The sequence below is a fragment of the Sus scrofa genome, chromosome 2 (assembly GCF_054392235.1).
Source record: "Sus scrofa isolate SSC_HxYL_T2T_F1_AM1 chromosome 2, Sscrofa_HxYL_maternal_Yorkshire_Landrace_v2.0, whole genome shotgun sequence".
NCBI classification, from domain to species: domain Eukaryota; kingdom Metazoa; phylum Chordata; class Mammalia; order Artiodactyla; family Suidae; genus Sus; species Sus scrofa.
Genome location: NC_139384.1, coordinates 34,167,577 through 34,188,367, shown reverse-complemented (window position 1 = coordinate 34,188,367; position 20,791 = coordinate 34,167,577). Strand labels below are relative to the sequence as shown.

The window sequence follows — 20,791 nt, the reverse complement described above, 5'->3', positions numbered from 1 at the left end:
CAGAGTTGGAGGGGTGGGGGGGGGAGAGAAATATTAAATCATGGATGGAGGCACAGGAGATTTTTAGAATAGTGAAACTATTCTGCAGGTTATTGTAACAGTGGGTACATGCCATGCATTTGTCAAAATCCATGAAACTTCACACCGCAAAGTGGGAACTTTATACAGCTTAAAAAATATTACTTAGAAGGTTGAAGGAGCCCAGGATGGAATGCAGAATGCTACCAAAGAATCTAATTGGATTTGAAATGTGTGAAACAACCTTACTGACAGAAGCTGAGGTAAAAGGTGCTGACCTAAGTAAGTATGAAAATGAGTGGAGTCTGAAATTCTAAAGGCCAAAGCAATAGTACACACACTCTGCACTTTAGTCCATGAAGTTATTCCCTATGGGGATATGGTTAACAATTCTGAAATCACTACACCTGTTTATAGAAATGAATGGAAAAGTAAATAGATGGGAGATGATGGGAACAAGTTTTCCCATATTGGACTGCGATCTAAGAAAGTTTTTAAGGAAGTAATACTTGATTTTATCCTGAAAGGACGTACAGAATTCCAGTAACAAGAAAAAGAAGAAAGAACATTTCAGCGAGAGGGAATAGTTTCAGCCAGCTGTCTTTAAACTTTTAGGTCTCAGAAACCCTTCCCATTTAGAAAAGTTATCTAGCACCAAAAAGGGCTTTAAAAATATAAGCATTATATCTATTGATATTTTCCTATTATGAATGAAATTGCTAAATTTTAAAATGTAATTTACTAATGCTTTCGAAAATGAAATGATAAACCTATTCATTATATGCAGACTTGAACTTCCACAGCCCATCGAGGGTGAATATGGCTGCATGACTTGTTCTAGTCAAGGAAATGTGAAGAACAGAGGCATGTGCCATTGGATTTGGAACATTCGAAAAACCAGTGACAATTTCCCCTACTGTTTCTTCTCCATTGCCACTGCCCTGAGCAACATTTAAAACGGTGGCTACTTCAATGGTCTGCAAGATATACAGCACGAGCTCTAGTTGAATCATGACAGACACAAATATATAATACAATGATACAGGCAATACACAAACCTCTGTTGTCAAAAGCCTCTCAGATTTAGGGAGAAAGTGGTTGTTTGTTACCATCAAATATTATTTATCCGAATTGATAAAACCAGGTTTCTCAAGATAAAATGAGTACTCTGGCTGTTAGAGATACACACTACTTCTCTGGTTGTTTAAAACTTAATTTAGTCTCTAACAATAATGTCTTTTTTCTAACCACTTTTTTTCATAGGAGGGAAAGGTATATCTCTCCTGATTATTATGGGGAAAGATATTTATCAAGCACCTAACATTACATGAAGATGCCTTTGCATTCAACTTGTTATATATCTTTTATGTAGAAATTATTTCTGTTTTTCAGATGTTGAAACTAAAGATTAAGAATTTAGTAAAATGTACAGATTGGAATAATTGGTAAATAATGGCCTCTCAATTTGAGTCAAGTTCTAACTTTGATGTATATGCTCTTCTTACATATATATGATAATTCCTTTGGTTAATATAAAGACAGAAAATTGACTATTACCATCTAAGGGAAGATTCTTATTCTCTTTAATAGGTTGAGAATCTCATTTAGATGATTTCTTGGATCTCGTGGAATTGGTTTTTAAATAAAGGTGATCTTTTTTATGTTCTGAAAAGGAGTTCCTCTTAGATGCTTCTGCCCTAGATAACCGATATTTTATAAAACAGTAGTTCCAAGTAAATTCCAAGAGAAACTAGCTTTATTTTCTTGCCTTATGGAAAAGGCAATGTAGAGGAGAGGAAAAAAAAAAGGAGATGCAGGGCGATTTTCATATGTCATTCAACAAGATAGAGTTTTCATCCACTGGGGGAAAGTAAGGAGACAATTATAACCATGTCAATTACTTTTCTAGTCTTTTGCCAGGATGAAAATATAGTGAACGTTAAAATTAAAAAAATAAAAAATAAAAAACAATTATGTATAAATTTTCCTTTTGTTATTTCCTGGATGGACACTTGAATTAATCATATAATCTCTGGTTATACTTTTCTATTTACATAATCAAGAAAATGGTACTTCTCTAACAAGGTTACAGCAGAATTTTTTTTTAATTACATAAAATTACTAGCAATGTTTCTCATGATGGTGATTACATTTTATTTCCTCCAGATTTCCCAATAAAAAGAATAACACTTATTCTGACAAGCTCCGGTTAAACAAACCTTTTTACCACAAAGGTCTCAAAATACATGCTCTGTTTCATTTGGAATAAATAGACAGCGGAGAATGGCTTTATCCATTTCACAGACCAAATATATCAGAGTGGAGCATTCTGTGATTAATTTGGCCGTGAGGATCATTATCCACCTGCAAAGTGACCAAAACAGCCAAACTGGATAAATTATGCTCATTTATTTCATAAATCTAGAAAGGCTTAGCTAAAGGAATGTGAGCAATTTATTTCTCTTTACCTTCAGTTGCCAGTGCTCTGGGCAGTGATCACAGAAGATGCGGGCCCAGCTGAAAACTCAGAAGCTTCCAACCCTGAAGCCACATGGTCCTAAGTAAACTCATTTGGTGAAAATAAGAGATAAGATGTGAAATGGCTTTACTGTTTATTAAACTATATTTTCTAATTATAAAAGGTAATAATTTAACACACACAATGTGGTAGTTTTAGAAGGCACAGAAAAATAAGAAAGTAACTAGAAACCACATAATCCTTTTTAAAAAATGAAAAGCTAATCTCTAGTAACAATTTTTGTCAATTAAGAAGATTTTCATTAGTTTTCTCTTACTACAAAATTGATACTGATACTAATGTATTTATAGAATTTATAATGAAATATTAAAATCGACAAATATTGCATATATTCTTGATTTGTAATAAGAATTTTTTTGTTTTTTAGGGCCACATCTTTGTCATATGGAAGTTCTTAGGATAGGGGTCCAATCGGAGCCTCAGCTGCTAGCCTATGCCACAGTCACAGCAAGGCGGAATCTGAGCAGCATCTGCAACCTACACCACACCTCACAGTCACACTGGATCCTTAACCCACTGAGTGGGGCCAGGGATCCAACCTGCATCCTCGTGACTACTAGTGGAGTTCATTTCCACTGAGCCAAAGTGGAAACTCCTATAATAGTAACATTTTGATTGACTATATCATAGATTAAATTTTCAAGATTTTTTTTTCTTTTTTTTTCCTTTATAGGGCCGCACCTGTGCTCTATGGGAGGTCCCAGGCTAGGAGTCGAATTAGAGTTGCAGCTGCCAGCCACAGACACAGTTACTCAGGTTCCAAGCCACATCTACAACCTATAACACAGCTCAAGATCCTTAACCCACTGAGTAAGGCCTGGGATCGAACTTGTATTCTCATGGATACTAATCAGGTTTGTTACTGCTGAGGCACAATGGGAACTCCATTTTCAAGATTTTTAATGGATCATTTAGTATATAGCTATATCATGGTATATCTGCTTCTGAAGGATATCTAAGTTTTTTCCTTTATTCTAAATACTGCCACAATGAAACTTTTTACTCATAAAATGTATTCAGCAAAATTCTAAAATTGGAGAATCTTAGTCAAAATTTCTAAACTATTTAAGGCATTTAAACATTTCCAAAATGTCCTCTGGAAACAGCATAAATATTAAAGTTAGTCAGAAAGAGAAAGACAAATACCATATGATATCACTTATCTGTGGAATCTGAAATATGGCAGAAAAGAGCCTTTCTACAAAACAGAAACAGATAGAGAACAGACCTGTGGTTAACCATTTCTTAGCCACACTATTTTTGAAATATTAACTTCAGTATGAAAAATATTTCTACCCATACACCACTCTTGTATTACTCTTGAATTAATTTTGGTGTATAGTATGAACTAGTAGGCCGATATATTTTTTTTCTCAAGAATAACTAGTTTTCACAGCACCATTTATTGAATAATATTCAAAATTCCTCCTCTGTGTTTTATAATGCTCATTCTCTCTTATATTGCATGTCTATAGGTGTGTGGTTTGTTTATGGACTATTTTATTTCATGGTTATATTTATTTTTCCTTATACCAGTGCTACAATATTTTAATTATTATAGGTTTATAATAACTCAATGTCTCGTAAGCTAGATCCTCAGCTCCTTCACCTTTTTCTTCTTTAGCTATGGCTTGAATCATCCTGACTCTGTTTTTCTACATAAATTTTAGAATCAGCTTGGAGGATTTTTAATGGAATTGAAATTTCATAAATCATTACAATAGTGAGTATAGTTTTGTTTTCTGGAAAATGAACTATCTATATCTTTATTCCAGCATTCTTTTGCTTTTGAACTATATTTTGTAATTTCTCATGAAAGGACTTACACATATTTTATTAGGTTAATTTTAATTTCTTCGTATTTTTTGGCTAGTGTAAATGTTATCCTTTATATACAGGCTAATTTTGTTGGTATTATACAGATTTTACAGGTGTTAGCTTACCTAGTATTTAGCATAATGGTGAACTAGTGTTTCTTCTAATTATTTATCTGTAGCTTCTCTTGTATTTTTCTGTGAAATAACCATATCTATCAAACTGAAAATTCTAACAATTTTTTTCTATCCTAATTTAATCCTTGTATTTTTAGTTTAATTTGTTTTCTTGCATAGGCTAGGGCATCTATCGTGCCTTCTTTGAGGTCAAAAGATGTAATATTATGACTTATAATAATAATATTAGTATTAGGACAATATAAGTTTTTGATTTTTCAACCCCTCTTCTGGCAAAGAGCTTCTAAAACCCTTGATTTTCTAGTGTGGTTACAGCTCTAAAAGTGAAAACAGAGTCTTTTGTTATTCATAACAAGCCCCTTTTAACCACACCTGGATTTATGTTAATAAAGTAACTTTTAAAAGAATCAGAGGATTGGCTTTGATTGCCAGAGGAACCAACCTTGTGATTAGAGGGTTGGTAGGTTTACCCCCTCCACTGAAGAGGGATGAGGGGCCAGAGGTTGAACTAATCACCAATGGCCAATAATTTACTCATTCACACCAAGTAATGAGGCCTCCATAAAACCCCCAAAGGATGGGGTTCAGAGAGTTTCCAGCTTGTTGCCTATATGGAGGTGCTGAGAGAGAAGTGCTCCAGAGAGCAAGTGAGAAGAGCTCTGGGCCTCTTCCCACATACCTTGCCCTGGGCATGTCTTCCACCTTGGCTATTCCCAAGTTATATTCTTTTACAATAAACCAGTCATCTAGTAAGTGAACCCTTTTTCTGAGTGCTGGCAGCAGCTCCAGCAAACTAATCAAACCAAAGGGGGGAATTGTTGGAACCTCCAGTTTATAGCTGGTCATCCAGAAGCATAGGTAACAACTTCAACTTTCATTTAGCATCTGCAGTGAGGAACAGGTTTAGTCTTGTGGAACCCAGCCCTTAACCTATAGGATCTAATGCTATCAGAGACAGTGTAAGAACTGAGTTACATTGGAAGACACTAGGTGGTGTTTGAGTATATCCTGGTTAGGGGGATGATCGGAAATGTCAGAAGTGTTCAGGAACATATTTGTTGTGAGTAATGAAGGAAAATATTTTGCTTTTCTTTGCAAAGTATTCTTAGTATTCCATTTTTTTTTTCTCTATTGGCTTTTTATCTATACCACTTTTGATTATTTTTAGTGGTAGGGTTAGCAATATATATTGTGAAATAAAATTCATATTTTAAGGCAAGACACGAACAATTTAAACATAAAACAGAAACAGACTCACAGACTTTGAAAAACTTATGGTTACCAGGAGTTCCTATTGTGGCTCAGTGGTTAACGAATCCGACTAGAAACCATGAGGTTGTGGGTTCGATCCCTGGCCTTGCTCAGTGGGTTAAGGATCCAGCATTGCTGTGGCTGTGGTGTAGGCTGGCGGCTACAGCTCTGATGTGACCCCTAGCCTGGGAACCTCCATATGCCACGGGAGCAGCCCTGGAAAAAGCAAAAAGATTAAAAAAAAAACAAAAAAACAAAAAACTTATGGTTACCAAAGGGGACAGGTTATGGGGGAGTGATGGACTGGGGGATTGGGATGGAAATGTTCTAAAATTACATTGTGATCATGGTCGTATAACTATAAACATAATAAAACCCACTGAATTAAAAAAATAAAACCATATATTTGTCTAAAAATTTTTTTTTCTCTGTCCTTTGGCCTCCCCTCTCCCCCACTGTGCATTTTGTATCTGCATTATGCATCAACCAAAGAATATCTGCTCATACATGAAAAGCAACATTTTCCTAGCATCAACAAGACAGTTCCTTAAAAGATAAAGTTTCTGATCTATATCTATGTGTATGTATAAAATGTTCCTTCTTGATCTTTTAAGTGGTCACATTGAAATAGAACAGAATCCTATGGTCTTTCCCCTTCCCCACTACCCCCATGTCTTCCACCTGCCTTTTGTCTTTAGAAAATCCTTTAGTTAAATAATAAGTTTGATCAGAGAGATGAGAAAATGCAGAAGCAATGGAAAATAGTCAGAGACCAAATAACAATAGTTTAGTCATTAAACAAAGACAAGGACTTTTAGTTTCTCCTCAAGGGATAGATAATATTCTGAACCATATCCTGTGAATTGTCTTATAGAGACCAAAGCCCTACCAGGTGGAGGAAGTTACCTACATGATAACCAGAACTATACACAACATAAGCTGTCACAATTCCAAGAATGGGCCTCAAAGAAATAGGAAAAATCTGACTCTGGAACTTGAAGATTAACTGTACCTAAAACAATCAAGATGATGTTGGTTAGACCACAGCATGACAGATTTTAAGATGACTGTTGGAGTTCCCGTCATGGCTCAGTGGTTAACGAATCTGACTAGGAACCATGAGGTTGCGAGTTCGAACCCTGGCCTTGCTCAGTTGTTGCCGTTAGCTGTGGTGTGGGCCGCAGATGCGGCTTGGATCCCGTGTTGCTGTGACTCTGGCGTGGGCCGGGCGGCTACAGCTCTGATTGGACTCCTAGCCTGGGAACCTCCATATGCCGTGGGAGTGGCCCAAGAAATGGCAAAAAAAAAAAAAAAAAAAAAAAAATTAAAAAAAAAAATTAAAAAAAAAAAAAGATGAGTGTGAGAGCTGACTGTGCTATGACTGTGCTATTTCTGCATGTAGCCCCCTTCCTCTGCCTATAAAGACTTCTGCCTACTGAAAGTCAGTGGAAGGGAGTTAGCCTTTGGACAGGAGCTCGCTCCCCTCTCCCCCTAACCCCCACTGGCTGGCATCTGAAATAAAGCACACTTTCCTTTCCACCAACTTTGCTTCCTTATTGACTTTAGAGCAGAGAGCAGCCACAACCCAACCCCACTTTTAATAACAACATGACCCACCACAGCAATATTCAGATCTGGATTGTGTTAACTGCCAATAATAAGTCATTTAATGTACAGCCCTCTCTCTCAAAAAACTTATATTACTGTGCTTTGACTTCTAATGGGGTGGACAAAACTGTTCTCAGAGCTTTCTGAGATGCTCTTCCCGAGTTATAATCCTCAAATTTGGTTCAAATAAAAATTTCCTTTTCTTTTTTAGATGGCGTGATTAATATTTTGTCAACAATATCCTTAATTTATCGATATATATCAGGGTCAGTATTTCACCACTTCATTGCTCACAGTTCTTATTTCTTAGTTCTCTCTTCCCATTTCCCTGTACCACCATTATTACCTTTTAAACTTCAAAATCTCCACTTCTACAATGTAACAAGGTACAATATCATCATTTAATTTACCCGCCGTCTTTTGTGCTATTGTTATCATGACTCATACTTCTTATACCTTATTAATCCCATGTTACAATTGTATATTTTTTTACTTTTACAGTCATTTCTAAAGGGAATTTTGAAAAGGAACAAACACATGTACTTCTATGTTTATCCACTCAGTTAACTATTTCCTTTCTGAGTTTGCTGTCTGGCAACTTTTCCCTTCAGCTTGGAAAAATGCTATATAGCATTTCTGGTAGTTCAATATAGCTAAAGACAAATTTTCTCGGATTTAATCTGTTTATACATGTTTTTAATTTCACTCTTGTTTCTACAAGATATTTCTGCTCAATTAATAAATTCTGAGTAGATGGACTTCTTTTTTCTTTCACACTTTTAAGATGTAATTTCATTGTCTTCTATATTTTATTTTTTCTTATGAGAAAGTAGTTGTCATTCATGTGTTTATTTCCTCACCTGTAATATATATTTTTTTTCTTCTGACTGATTTTAAGATATAAGCTCCATTTAGCTTACAGAAATTTGATTATAGCTTACTTTGTTGTGGCATTTTTTATACTTATCTTGCTTGGGATTTCCTGAATATCTTGAATTTATAGATCAATGTTTTTATTACATTTGAGACCTTTTGGATCTAAATTTTTCTTTTCTTTTTTTTTTTTTTTTTAGGGCCGCACCCATGGAATATGGAAGTTCCCAGGCTAGGGGGTTGAATTGAAGCCGTAGCCGCTGGCCTAAACCATAGCCACAGCAATACCAGATCCAAGCTGCTGATTTTGACCTACACTACAGCTCACAGCAATGCAGGATCCTTAACCCACTGAGTGAAGCTAGGGATTGAACCTGTGTCCTCATGGATACTAGTCAGATTGTTTCTGCTGAGCCACGGCAGGAACGCCCCTAAATTTTTCTTAAATATATATTCTACCCAATTGTCACTTTCTTCTCTTTCTGAACTCAAATTATATGTCATATTGGACCATATGATATTATTTCATAGAGCCTTGGTACTCTTTTTTTATCTTTAGAAGGTTATTTTTTTTCTTGAATATAGCATCACATTCACTTCCTCTTTCTTCTGCCATGCCTAATGTGTAGTTAAGCACATACAGTGATTTTTTTTAAATTTGTTTTTTGATGTTTCTAAGTTTAGAATTTCCATATCATTATTTTTCCTTGTTTCCATTTTCTGCTGGTATACCCATGTGGTTATTCATTAAGATTTTATTTTCCTTCAATTTGAAGAAACTTTTATTTAGTTCTTAGTATACTTGTGCTTGCATTTTAAAAGTCTTTGTATACTATACCCAATTTAATGCCATGAGGAGATAAGGTTCTATTGATTGCTTAAAAAAAAAAAAACTATTGATCTTATTTTCTTATTTCTTTACATATCTAGCATTATTGATTATATATGAGACATTGTGAATTATGTGTAGACTGCAAAAATTCTGCTGTCTTTCCCTGAAGAGTATTGATTTCTGTACTGGGAGCCAGTTTACTTACTGAACATTCACCTTCAACTTGCATAGGCAGGTTTTATTTTACAGTTTGGGAGGGTCAATTTGTGGAAAGCCCATGATGCTTGCCAACTTTCTCCAACTTGTTAGGATTTACCCTCCAAACTCTGTTTCCATGTGAATCTTGTCAGAGCTTAATTTACTCTTTGTTCTTACCCTAGGGCATAATCCTAATTCCCAAGGCATCCTTTTCTTAGCTTTCAACTGTAAGGGGATGCTAAAGATACTAATGAGGAATTAAGGTCTCTCTGCTTTGGCTGGATCCCAGTGTCCCCAGTACAACTCAGCCTTTAGTATCTTTATTCCAATTTCAATCCTATGGCAGCCATTCCCATCAAAGTGGTATTCTCATGTTCATTCCAGTCTTCGGCAAAGGGATTGAAAGGAACTGCCTTTCCTTGAATTCTGGGGTCCTGCCTTTGCACAGATCATTCCCTTTTAATGCTCTACCTCACTGAACCCATTTTAGCTCTGCCCTGAACTCTAAACTCTTCCTCTCCCTAAGGCTCTGCTTGAATTGCTATACTAAAGTCATGGTGTTGCACTGTAGTTATAAACTTTTCCTCAGGCCAAGGCAACCCTCGGGCTTACCTTGAGAATTTCCCTCCTCTTAGCAATTACAGTCTTCCATTGCCAATTGTCCACTACCTGAGAACAGTTGCCGTATATACTTTGTACAATTTTATGATTGATTATGGCAGGAAGATTAGTCCAGTATCACTAACTGCATCACAGTCAAAAGTAGAAACCTCTGTACCTAAAATATTTTAATATATTTTATTCTGCCACTTCTCTTACATAAATGTAATAAAGATGTGATTGTGATATATACATAAAATTTTGAATCCTTCTATCCTTACCAAACACTAGAAGCATTATCCAATGTTGCTTAAGACAATTACGAACCATCTGAAACACTCGATAAAAATAGTTGGATTTGCAATAATTTTCTATAATTATAAGAATTAATTCAAACTAGAAAAATTTTCTACTTTGTAACTAATCTTATTTTATGTCACAATCATTGTTCTTTCAGAAACTTGTGATTTAATCCTTGCTGTCAGTCACCCTGAAGCGCAATACATACAATTGTCTCATGAAAAGCAACTCAATTACAAATCAATGCTTAGAATCTGGAATGGCAAGTGTGACTTATCACTAGTAATGGCAAATATGACACCCATCAGTACAGCAGGTAAAAGGAGAGATGTATGTGGAAGACAAATGCTCATTCTTCTCTATTCTTGTCTTCATTTTAATGTATTTGTAGCCTCCTCCACCTTTTAAAAAATGCGCTATCTTCATTAAAAATTTTTTTTGGGGAGTCCCAGTTGGGGCTCAATGGAAACTAACCCCACTAGTGACCATGAGGACATGGGTTTGATCTCTGGCCTTGTTCAGTGGGTTAAAGCTCTGGCATTGCCATGGACTGCAGTGTAGACCAAAGACGTGGCTGGGATCCAGGGTTGCTGTGGCTGTGGTGTAGGCTGGCAGCTGTAGCTCTGATGTGACAGATTTCAATATGACCTTTTCATTGACACAGCTTAGGCCTTTAGGCTCATCTTTTCATTTCGGGTATTTACCTTAGTAGAAAAATTCAAGTATGGAATCAAAGTTATACTCCTTACCTCATTTGACTCGACTTTTATATTTGAAATCACTGTTTGTCTCCTCTGTGAACACATGGCAAGTCTCTCCATCTCTGAAGGCACATGTGTCTCATGCTAGAGTTTGGATTCAGTGTCCGTAAAAGCTCCTGCTGCTGCCAACTGGCAGAAATAGACAGTAGTACAGTGGTAAGTATATAACAATTGTATCACATGCGTGCATGTGCACACACATATGCAAATACCTGAAGATCTGATGGGCAGAATTTACTGTTGAGAAGAGATGTACATGATTTGCTCTAGGACACCACTGGCCATGGGGCCTTTTCATTAGTTGCTGGAGGATGACTGACATCTCATTGGGTGCTCAAACATGCCTCCTGTCAGGCATCAACTTCAGTTATGCTTGATGAGCAGAGTTCTTCAGAAAGGTCACTAAACATTTACTTCATTGTATTTCACTGCCATTACCTTTGAAAGTCTTTTTTTTTTTTTTTTTTTTCCTAACAAAATTTAAGCAGTCATTTTCTTGCATGAAATTCAAGAAGTTTCAGAGTTCTTTTTAGCTATTTCCTCAGTTTTATCAAGGTATAATTGACAAATAAAATTGTAAGACATTTATGGTGTACATCATGGCATGCTATATGTATCCATCATAAAAGGATTCCCCTCATTTAGTTAATTTGCACTCCATCATCTCACATGTTTATCTTTTCTTTTTCTTTTTTTAATTTCTTGGCAAGAACATTTAAGGTCTACTCTCTCAGCAAATTTCAGTTATACAATACAGTGATATCAACTATAGTTGCCATGTTATACATTAGATCCTCAGATCCTAATCAACTTACAGCTGAAAGCTTGTACCCTTTTAGCAAGTTCTCCCCATATCTCCACCCTCAATCCCCTGGAAACCACTTTTATACTTTCTTTTTACATGACTTTGACTTTTTTTTTTAGATTTCACATATATGATATCATGCAGTGTTTGTCTCTCTCTGTCTTATTTCACTTAGCATAATACCCTTAAGGTTGAGTCACATTATCACAAATGACTAGAGTTCTTTCTTTTTAAAGGCTTAAAAAATTACATTGTGATATACATATTTCTCACATTTTTGTATCCTTTCATCGACTGACAGACATTTAGTTTGTTTCCACATTTCAGCTATTGTGAATAATGCTGGTATGAACATGGGAGTGCTGATATTGTTTTGAAATAATGGTTTTGTTTCCTTTGGATATATTCCCAGAAGTGAGATTGCTGAATCATGTGATAGTTCTATTTTTAGCTTCTTGTGGAACCTCTGTACTATTTTCCATAATGACTGCACCAATTTACATTCTCAACAGTAGACCACAGGGGTTCCTTTTTCCACCTCATTGCCAGTACTTGTTATTGCTTGCCTTTTTGATAATAGCTATCCTACAGGTATAAGATGATATCTCACTGTGGGTTTGATTTGTATTTCCCTGACATTAACGATGTTGAGCACTTTTCTCATATCTGTTGGCCATTTGTATGTCTTTGGGAAAGTGTCTATTTAGATCCTTTGCCCTTTCTTAAATTGGATTATTTAGGTTTTTTGCTATTGAGTTGCATGTGTTCCTTATATAGATGGATATTAAGTGCTTATTGCATATGTAGTTTGCAAATAATTTCTCCCATTACATAGGCTGCATTTTCATTTTGTAGATGAATTCTTTTGCTGTACAGAAACTATTTAGATTGATGCAGTCCCACTTGTTTATTTTTGCCTTCTTTGCCTTTCCTTTTGGTGTCATATCCAAAAATCATTGCTAAGACCAATGCCAAGGAACTTGCCCTCTATGTTTACTTCTAGAAGTTTTAGGGCTTCAGGTATTACAATTAAGTTTTTCACCCATTTTGAGTTGATTTTGTATATGGCACAAGATAGGAATCAAGCTTTATTTTCCTGCATGTGACTATCCAGTTGTTAAATCATTATTTATTGAAGACACTGTCTTTTTTCTGTTGAGTATCCTTTGTTATAAATTATTTGACCACATATGCATGGGTTTAATCTTTGGAATCTCAATTCTGTTCCATTGATCTATTTTTAAGCCAGTACCATAATGCTTTAATTACTATAGCTTTCTATTAGTTTGAAATCAGGAAGTATGACAACCCCTGCTTTGTTCTTCTTTTTTTCAGGATTATCTCTGGCTACTTGAGGTCTTTTGTGGTTTCATATAAAATTTAGGTTTTTTTTTTTTTTTTCTATTTCTGTAAGAAATGCTATTGGAATCTTAATAACATTGACTTTACAGATAGCTCTTGGTAGTATTGACATTTTAACAATATTAATTCTTCCAATCCATGAGCAAAGAATATTTTCCATTTATTTGTATCTTCAATTTTATTTTCATCAAGGTCTTTGAGTTTTCAGTGCGTATATCTTTTATCTCCTTGGTTAAATGTATTTCTAAGCATACTATTCTTTGTGATACTATTGTAAATTGTATTGTTTTAACTTTCTTATGGATAACATTTAATCTGGGTTTATACTCAAATATTCAAATATATTCTGAAACAGACACACAAACAAGCACACATACACATGTACTACTTCTTTCAGAAGTTCAATGTTTCCTAAATCTTTTATTTCTTCAGCTGGTAGATTAAAACCTAAGGAATATTGTGGAAGTAAATTTGTTTGCTTTCAGGATCACTATTTAGTATATAATTTACTTAAATATACTGAAATGTAAATGAAAACTGATAAAATTAATAATTTTTAAATCATCTCCTTATTCTTAGAGAGGATTACTCTAACCATTCCAATCACTCTCTATCACCTTAATGTTTTACCCAAACATTTATGACTACCTGATATTATATTACAATTTTATATATTGTTTTATCCACAGCACCTAGAACAGTGGGCAGTCAAAAATGCAGATGGAATAAACAAAAGAATAACCTTAGTAAAATTAATTAATATTTGGTGTCCTCAGCCCCCACCAAAATTTCCATTGAAAATTGATGAAAAGAATTAAATAACGAATTCCTGAACTTTACTCATGGAGATACTTAAAATGTTGGTATCATAATACTGTACAAAATAAGAAAGTAATTGAGGTGCTACATATATCTGTTCCAAGTTAACTTCATGTGTCCCATATAGCCCATATTTTAGGTTATAACCTCCAGATATGGTTAAAATCCATTTAGCATTTTCTCCTGCTACAATAATAAACAGAAAAACAAACATACCTAGATATATTTATTTATATATGATTGCAAAAATCTTTTTCATTTATACTGAATTCTTTCTGAACATTATTTTTAATAATTACATATTTTATCATCAAAATATGTAATTATTTACATATTAGCTATGGTGATTTTCAACAGTTGTGAGTATAAATGAGGCATATTTGCATTATTTATTCAAATTTCATTTGCTCTTGTCATTGCTTCTCTAGGCAAGTCCTCAGAGTCTGCTAAAATCCTGGAAATATTTTGGGTGGTCCCTGAGTGGTCACATAATAAGATCTCACATTTACTCATGAATATGAATCTGATCTGCATCCATGTTATTGCCAAGAGCCATTGAATTCTCTGGCCACCATGATGCCCACTGGGCAGTTTTGTGCCCTCTGACTACCAACATTCCTCCTGGGTGCCAGAATATTTTGAAGGAATGGTAGATAATTCCTCCATATTTATTGGACATCACCATCTGGCACATATTACAGCCTCTGTAAGTGGTGTGACTGCTACTTTTGCCTCCTTCCAGATGTGCAAGTAGCCAGCATACCAGGATCTACCACAGATACAAAAGCAATCTGCCACAAAGTAGGAAATGATGGTTCCATTTGTGTTACACCAAAGTGTGTTGGTTGTGCCCTGATAACTGAGAGGTGAATCAGCTTATTTTTTATTGATGACCCAGTTACTGGGAATACAGACAGAAATCCCTGGGAATTTTTCCTTTTAAGATTGTTAGCAGTTGCCTTATATATTGAGGCTATCCTATGTTGAGTGCACATATATTTATAATTGTTATATCTTCTTCTTGGATTGATCCTTTGATCATTAGGAAAGAAATAACAGCATTAGCAGCAACATGGATGGACCTAGAAATTATCATGCTAAGTGAAGTTAGCCAGGCAGTGAGACACCAACATCATATGCTATCATTTACATGTGGAATCTAAAAAAAAAGGACATAATGAACTTTGCAGAATAGATACTCACAGACTTTGAAAAACTTATGGTTTCCAAGTGAGACAGGTTGGGGTGGGGTGGGGGGATGTGCTGGGGGTTTCAGATGGAAATGCTATAAAATTTGGTTGTGATAATCATTGTATAGCTATAAACATAATAAAGTTCATTAATTATATATATATATATATATACACACACACACACAGACACACATATGAAATCCCCGGGAATAGCTGAGAGTATTCTCATGACAAATTTAGAATCATCCCCCTCTTTGTCCGTAAAATTTTACTCTGTGGTGAAGCCTGTGATATTGGCTTTCTCCATGGGAGGTGAAGCTTTCTCAGCTTCATTTCCAGTCACTCACTCAAATTGATTTCTTTTTTTTTGTTTTTAGGGTCATGCCCATGGGCTGTGGAAGTTCCCAGGCTAGGGGTCAAATCAGAGCTACAGCTGCCAGCCTACCCTACAGCCACAGCAACATAGGATCTGAGCCATGTCTGTGACCTACACCACAGCTCATGGCAATGCCAAATCCCTGACCCACTGAGCAAGGCCAGGGATCAAACCCAAATCCTCAAGGATACTAGTCAGATTCTGTTCTGCTGTGCCACAACGGGAACTCTCCAAATTGATTTCTGATAACTCTCCCTCCTTCATCCTCTTTTCCAGTAGTTTATGGAACATAATAACAAACTTCACTGCCACTGTATAATCATCACCCTGTTATTAGACTGGAAAGTTTTAACTTTATTCCTATTCTAATAAAATATCAGAGTTTAAATCTCTTTTCAATGTTAAAGGTTATTTCTTTACAATAGAAGGTGGATTACTTGGGCAAAGATTTTGAAAAGTTTTAGGATTTTTAATATGCATTTAAAAGTAGATATTCTGATCTGCTTTTTGCTTATAGATAATCATTTACTAATTTCAAGAAAGCAATTTTTTTTCATTAAGCAACTTCTCTGGTAAAATAAGTGTCATTCTTCAAAACACCTTCATTACTTGTTATAAATATGTCTAGCTATCCTGAGAATGTGTCGCACAAAATCACCAAACCTTGTAATTCTTTAAAAAAAAAAAAAAAAGAAAAGAAAAGAAATTCATTTTAGTCCCCTTGCTAGCAGGGTATTATTCTTACAAAATTGTGCAATTATTTAAGCTTTCAAATTTGAATGCCAAGGTTTAGAGTTAGGCTTTGAAATCCTACACTGATAAATTTTGAATATGTTATACAAAGCCATTCCTCCAACCCAACATGAGATACTGGTGGTCCTGATAGAATGTCCTCTCCATATCTTGTCATTTACAGGGAATTAAATGAATGCCAACCTGGAAGAGTTTCCATGAACTCAGTGAAAACAATGTTAATTATATTTATAATTAGCTCTTCTTGGCGCTGAACTAATCAGTTCCTATTCTCTGACTCAGTGAGTTGTACATGCAGGAATTAGGCTTTGTCCTTGCCCACATCAATGCACCAGCTATTGACATTCAAAACGAGTTTTTAGATGTATTTATAACTGCTGAATAACTTTTAATGCTTTCCTGCATCTTTCTTTTCCCTTTCTCTTACTTTTTATTAAAAGACAAAATAAAATATTGCAATAGATAAAGCTGTATGTATGTACAGATAACAACACCCCAGACCAGCTTGCCAACAGAATTGGAAGGTACATTCATGAAAATGTTTTTAAAATGTATCCCATAAGCCTGTCAAAACGATCTAAAAACAAGTCTCACATAAGACTATGTCTGTCCAACAATACTGTGAATCACTTGTGTTATCAAAGAAGATTATCATGATTATCTTAATCATCATCCTTATCATCCCAGATCTGATGACTGAATTTCTATCAGGTATCAGGTAATGTCCTGGGCACTTTACTAATTGTATTAGTTTCCTAGGGCTGCCATAACAAATTACATGTACTTGCTGACTTAAAACAACAGAAATTTATTTTCTCATGGTTTAGGAGGCCAAAAGTCTGAAATCAAGGTATCAGAAAGTTTGCACTAAGGATATAGAGGAGATTTTGTTCCTTGCTTCCTTCAATTTTTAGTAGTTGCCAACTTCTTTGAGGTTGTGGCCACAAAACTCCAAACTCTGCCTCCATGGTCATACTGCTTTATCCTTTCCACCTGTCTCCTCTCTTGTGTTTCTCGTAGGGAAATTTGTCATGGGATTCAGGTCCCCCCAGAATAATCCAGAATGAGCATATCTCAAGATCTTTAGCTTAATTACATCTGCAAATACCACTTTTCTAAGAAAGGTAACACTCACTGGTACTGGAGATTAAGGCATGGACATATATTTTTGAGGAACACTATTCAATCTACTCCACTTACATTATTTCTAATTATAATAAATACAGAGAGAAACTGAGAATGAGGGAGGTCAGCAATTCACTAAAGGTTGCACAGATCATGAATGTTAAGACAACAGAAATAGAATTTGTTCCATTGCATTTTGTTGTGTTTTGTTTCAACTGAGGTATTAATGAATTACAATACAAGCTGTGTGTATTTAGTGTATATATCTTAATGGGTCTGAAGATAAATAAACACCCACGAAAGTTTCATCATTAAATTTTACTCATTCTTGTGCTCATTTGTTTTGCTTTTTGGGTCTAGGTATCTTGACTGAGACATTCTCTTATTCTGCATTATGTTCCCAATGCCTCACTTTTGGCTTTTGATACAGACTAGGCATTAAATAACCAATCATTGAATAAGTAAATGTATGAATTCTCACCAGCAAGCCCTCTACCAATGACCAATTATGGCCAATATCTGTAACACAAAGGAAATGTGTTGGTTATTTTGTAGCTGCTTTACCTAAACGCTATCAAAATTCAATAGCAATAGCTAATATCTTTTCAGAGATATTTAGTATGAAAATTTAAATGTTTAGGCTTACTTAAAGAACAAACTCTAAGTATAAAATCAAGAACTGACCATTTCTCACCTTCTCCCTCTCTGCTTTTTTTTTTTTTAATTATTGTTATATATACATGTTAAAGTCAAGGATAACTAAACAAGATCTTCATAAATTACCTCTTTTTTTTGGTCTTAAAGCGCAGCCACTGATACATGTTCACTGGTGTATAATTTATATTGAGCAGCAAGATCCATTTTGTTGCCAAGTTATTGCTGGTGACTAAAGACCGTCGTCCTCCCCCTCACCGGCCAAATAACGTGATAATTGAGAATGGCCAAACACCACATCAGAACTACTTAGTCTCTGGCAATTGTTTCGTGAATGAATCATTCAGCCTGCAGCTCCACCCCCTCTCCTTTCTCTCTTCAAGGGAATTTGAGAGAACTTCTTTTGATAGGCAACTAAAATTTTGGCAATATAAAAGGATAGGATTGAAAATTGTACTATCTAATCTATTTGAGGAATAATTTTCTGCAAGTTACTATTATATTTTTGTTGTTCTTCTGAGGCATTTCACTCTGCTTTTTCTTTGTCATTTGTTCATTAACCATTCTTATGCCAAGACAAATACCATTCAGGTGAAACTTAGTGTTTTGTCATAGATCTCTCCTTTGCTTTCTTATTGGGTTATTCCAACATTGGGATTCCTTATATGTTTTCTAACCATTCCTGAGTTTGCAAGGAGGCTTCATGCATTGCAAGGAGGTTGACACTAAATTTCCATTGTTGGTTACTAAAAAGGAGTTGGTGCCAGATCCATGGATTGGAGAAAGCAGTGGTTTGAAAGAGTAGAATTTAGGGATACTAAAGGATTAGAACTGAAATACAACTGATTTGAAATAATCCACTGAGGCACAGATGTACATAAAGCCAGAAGAAAATAAACCTTCTTAGTATTTCTGATGCTCAGTTTCTTCATTTATAAAATACATATTATAACACATTTCCACCAGGGTTCATATGAAATTTAGATGAGTAGTACATGAACTTCTGGCACAATGCCTGGAACATATGAGGTGCTCAAATATTATTACTTAAAAAAGCTCAGGTAGGGCAGATAATTTCTCCATATATTTAGTGGAAATGTTATCATGTAGTTGTAATTGATTCCCTTTGTGAGTTTTGCAGTGCCCAGAGTTTACCCCTCAGGCATACTAGCTCAATAAACTAAACTGAGAGAGCAGATATGTTTCTCAGGGAATAAATGCATTAACCAAATTTATGACACTGGCAGATAAAATCAGAATGCTAATTTCTTAATTTTCGGTTTAAAACATAATTGTCATGCAGTTTGAAGCATATGAGTCCTTATTATTTTATCTCTGTTGGCAGACTTCATGGGAAACAAAATTATAATTAGAGTGCTACGCGGAATCTGAGCAAGGAACAGTAGATGAATAGAATTGTAATTACCACTAGGCTTATGTAATTTAATAAATTCATCTCCACAACATGGGCGGCCTTGTTAACAGCAATGGAATGTTTAAATCTCATTGTCTAATTTGTCTTTTCCTTAGAATACTGGTTGGACGGCTATTACATTTGTTTGCTCCTATCACTAAACTTTTAGGACCAACCTCCAGGCAAATTGATCTGTTTTTCTTCAGTAATGTTGACATCTTCAATCAGAAGTAGTCAGTCTGTTCTTGTTTGCCAAGAACAACTCTCTGCCCTTAAAAGAAATTCTCATCTCTCAGCTCTCATTAATTGTGTGTTGATTCTTACAATATAAATGTCAGAAAGCAATCTCACTTTTCTTATTTCCATAATTTTGGATCACTTCTAACTGAAGATACTACTTATTTTTATAGCTTTATTGAGAAATAATTGACCTATCTCACTGTACAAGTTTAAGGCATATGGCATGATGGTTTGATTTATACCTACTGTGAAATAATTATCACAGTAGATTCAACTAACATCCCTCATTGCATATAAATAATAAAAAAAGAAAGAAAAAAATTTTTCTCCTGTGATGAGAATTCTTAGTATTTGCAAAATTTCTATACATCATACAGCAGTGTTAACTATAATCACCACGTGGTACATTATATCCCTAGTTCTTATTTATCTTATAACAAAGTTTATACATCCTGACACCTTCCTTTATTTCCCTCTCTTTCTGTCCTCAGACTCCAGTAACCACAAATCTGATCTTTTTCTTTCTTTGAGTTTTGTTTGTTTATTTATTTATTTATTTTTGCTTTTGTTTAGATTCCATATATATATATATGTGTGTGTGTGTGCATATATATATATATATATATATGATAACACACAGTATTTGTCTTTCTCAGTCTAATGCCTTCAAGGTCCATCCATATTGTTGCAAATGCTAGGAATTCCCCATTTTTTTCAGAAGCTGAATAATACTGTATTTCATTATATATATATCTCACAACTTCTTTATCCATTCGTCCATCAATGAACACTTAGGTTGTTTCCATCTTGGCTATTGCAACTACTGCTGCTATAAAAGTGGGGATTCAGATATCTTTTCAAGTTAGTGTTTTCATTTATTTTGGATATATTCCCTAAAGTGGAAATACTGAATTATATGGTAGTTCTGTTTTTAATTTTTTGAGGAACTTCCACACTGTTTCCCATAGTGGCTGTACCAATATATCATCCCACAGCACACAAGTGTTCCCTCTTCTCCATATCCATGCCAATATTTGTTATCTCTTGTGTTTTTGATAATGGCCATTCTAACAGGCATAAGGAGATATCTAATTGTTTTGATTTGCATTTCCCTAATG

General features: G+C 35.0%; 1 protein-coding gene across 15 annotated transcripts in view; it reads right to left on the bottom strand.

Annotated features, from left to right (window-relative positions):
• Positions 1-20,791, bottom strand: part of LOC146405318 (uncharacterized) — an 887,521-nt gene that overhangs the window by 149,936 nt on the left and 716,794 nt on the right. The window contains exon 6 of one of the 15 annotated variants that reach the window (XR_014837139.1): positions 8,966-11,061. The exons of the other annotated variants lie outside the window; for them this stretch is intronic. The gene's annotated coding sequence lies outside the window, so the exon portion shown is untranslated. Of the gene's footprint in view, positions 1-8,965; positions 11,062-20,791 lie in introns of those variants that run through there. 15 annotated transcript variants of the gene reach the window in all.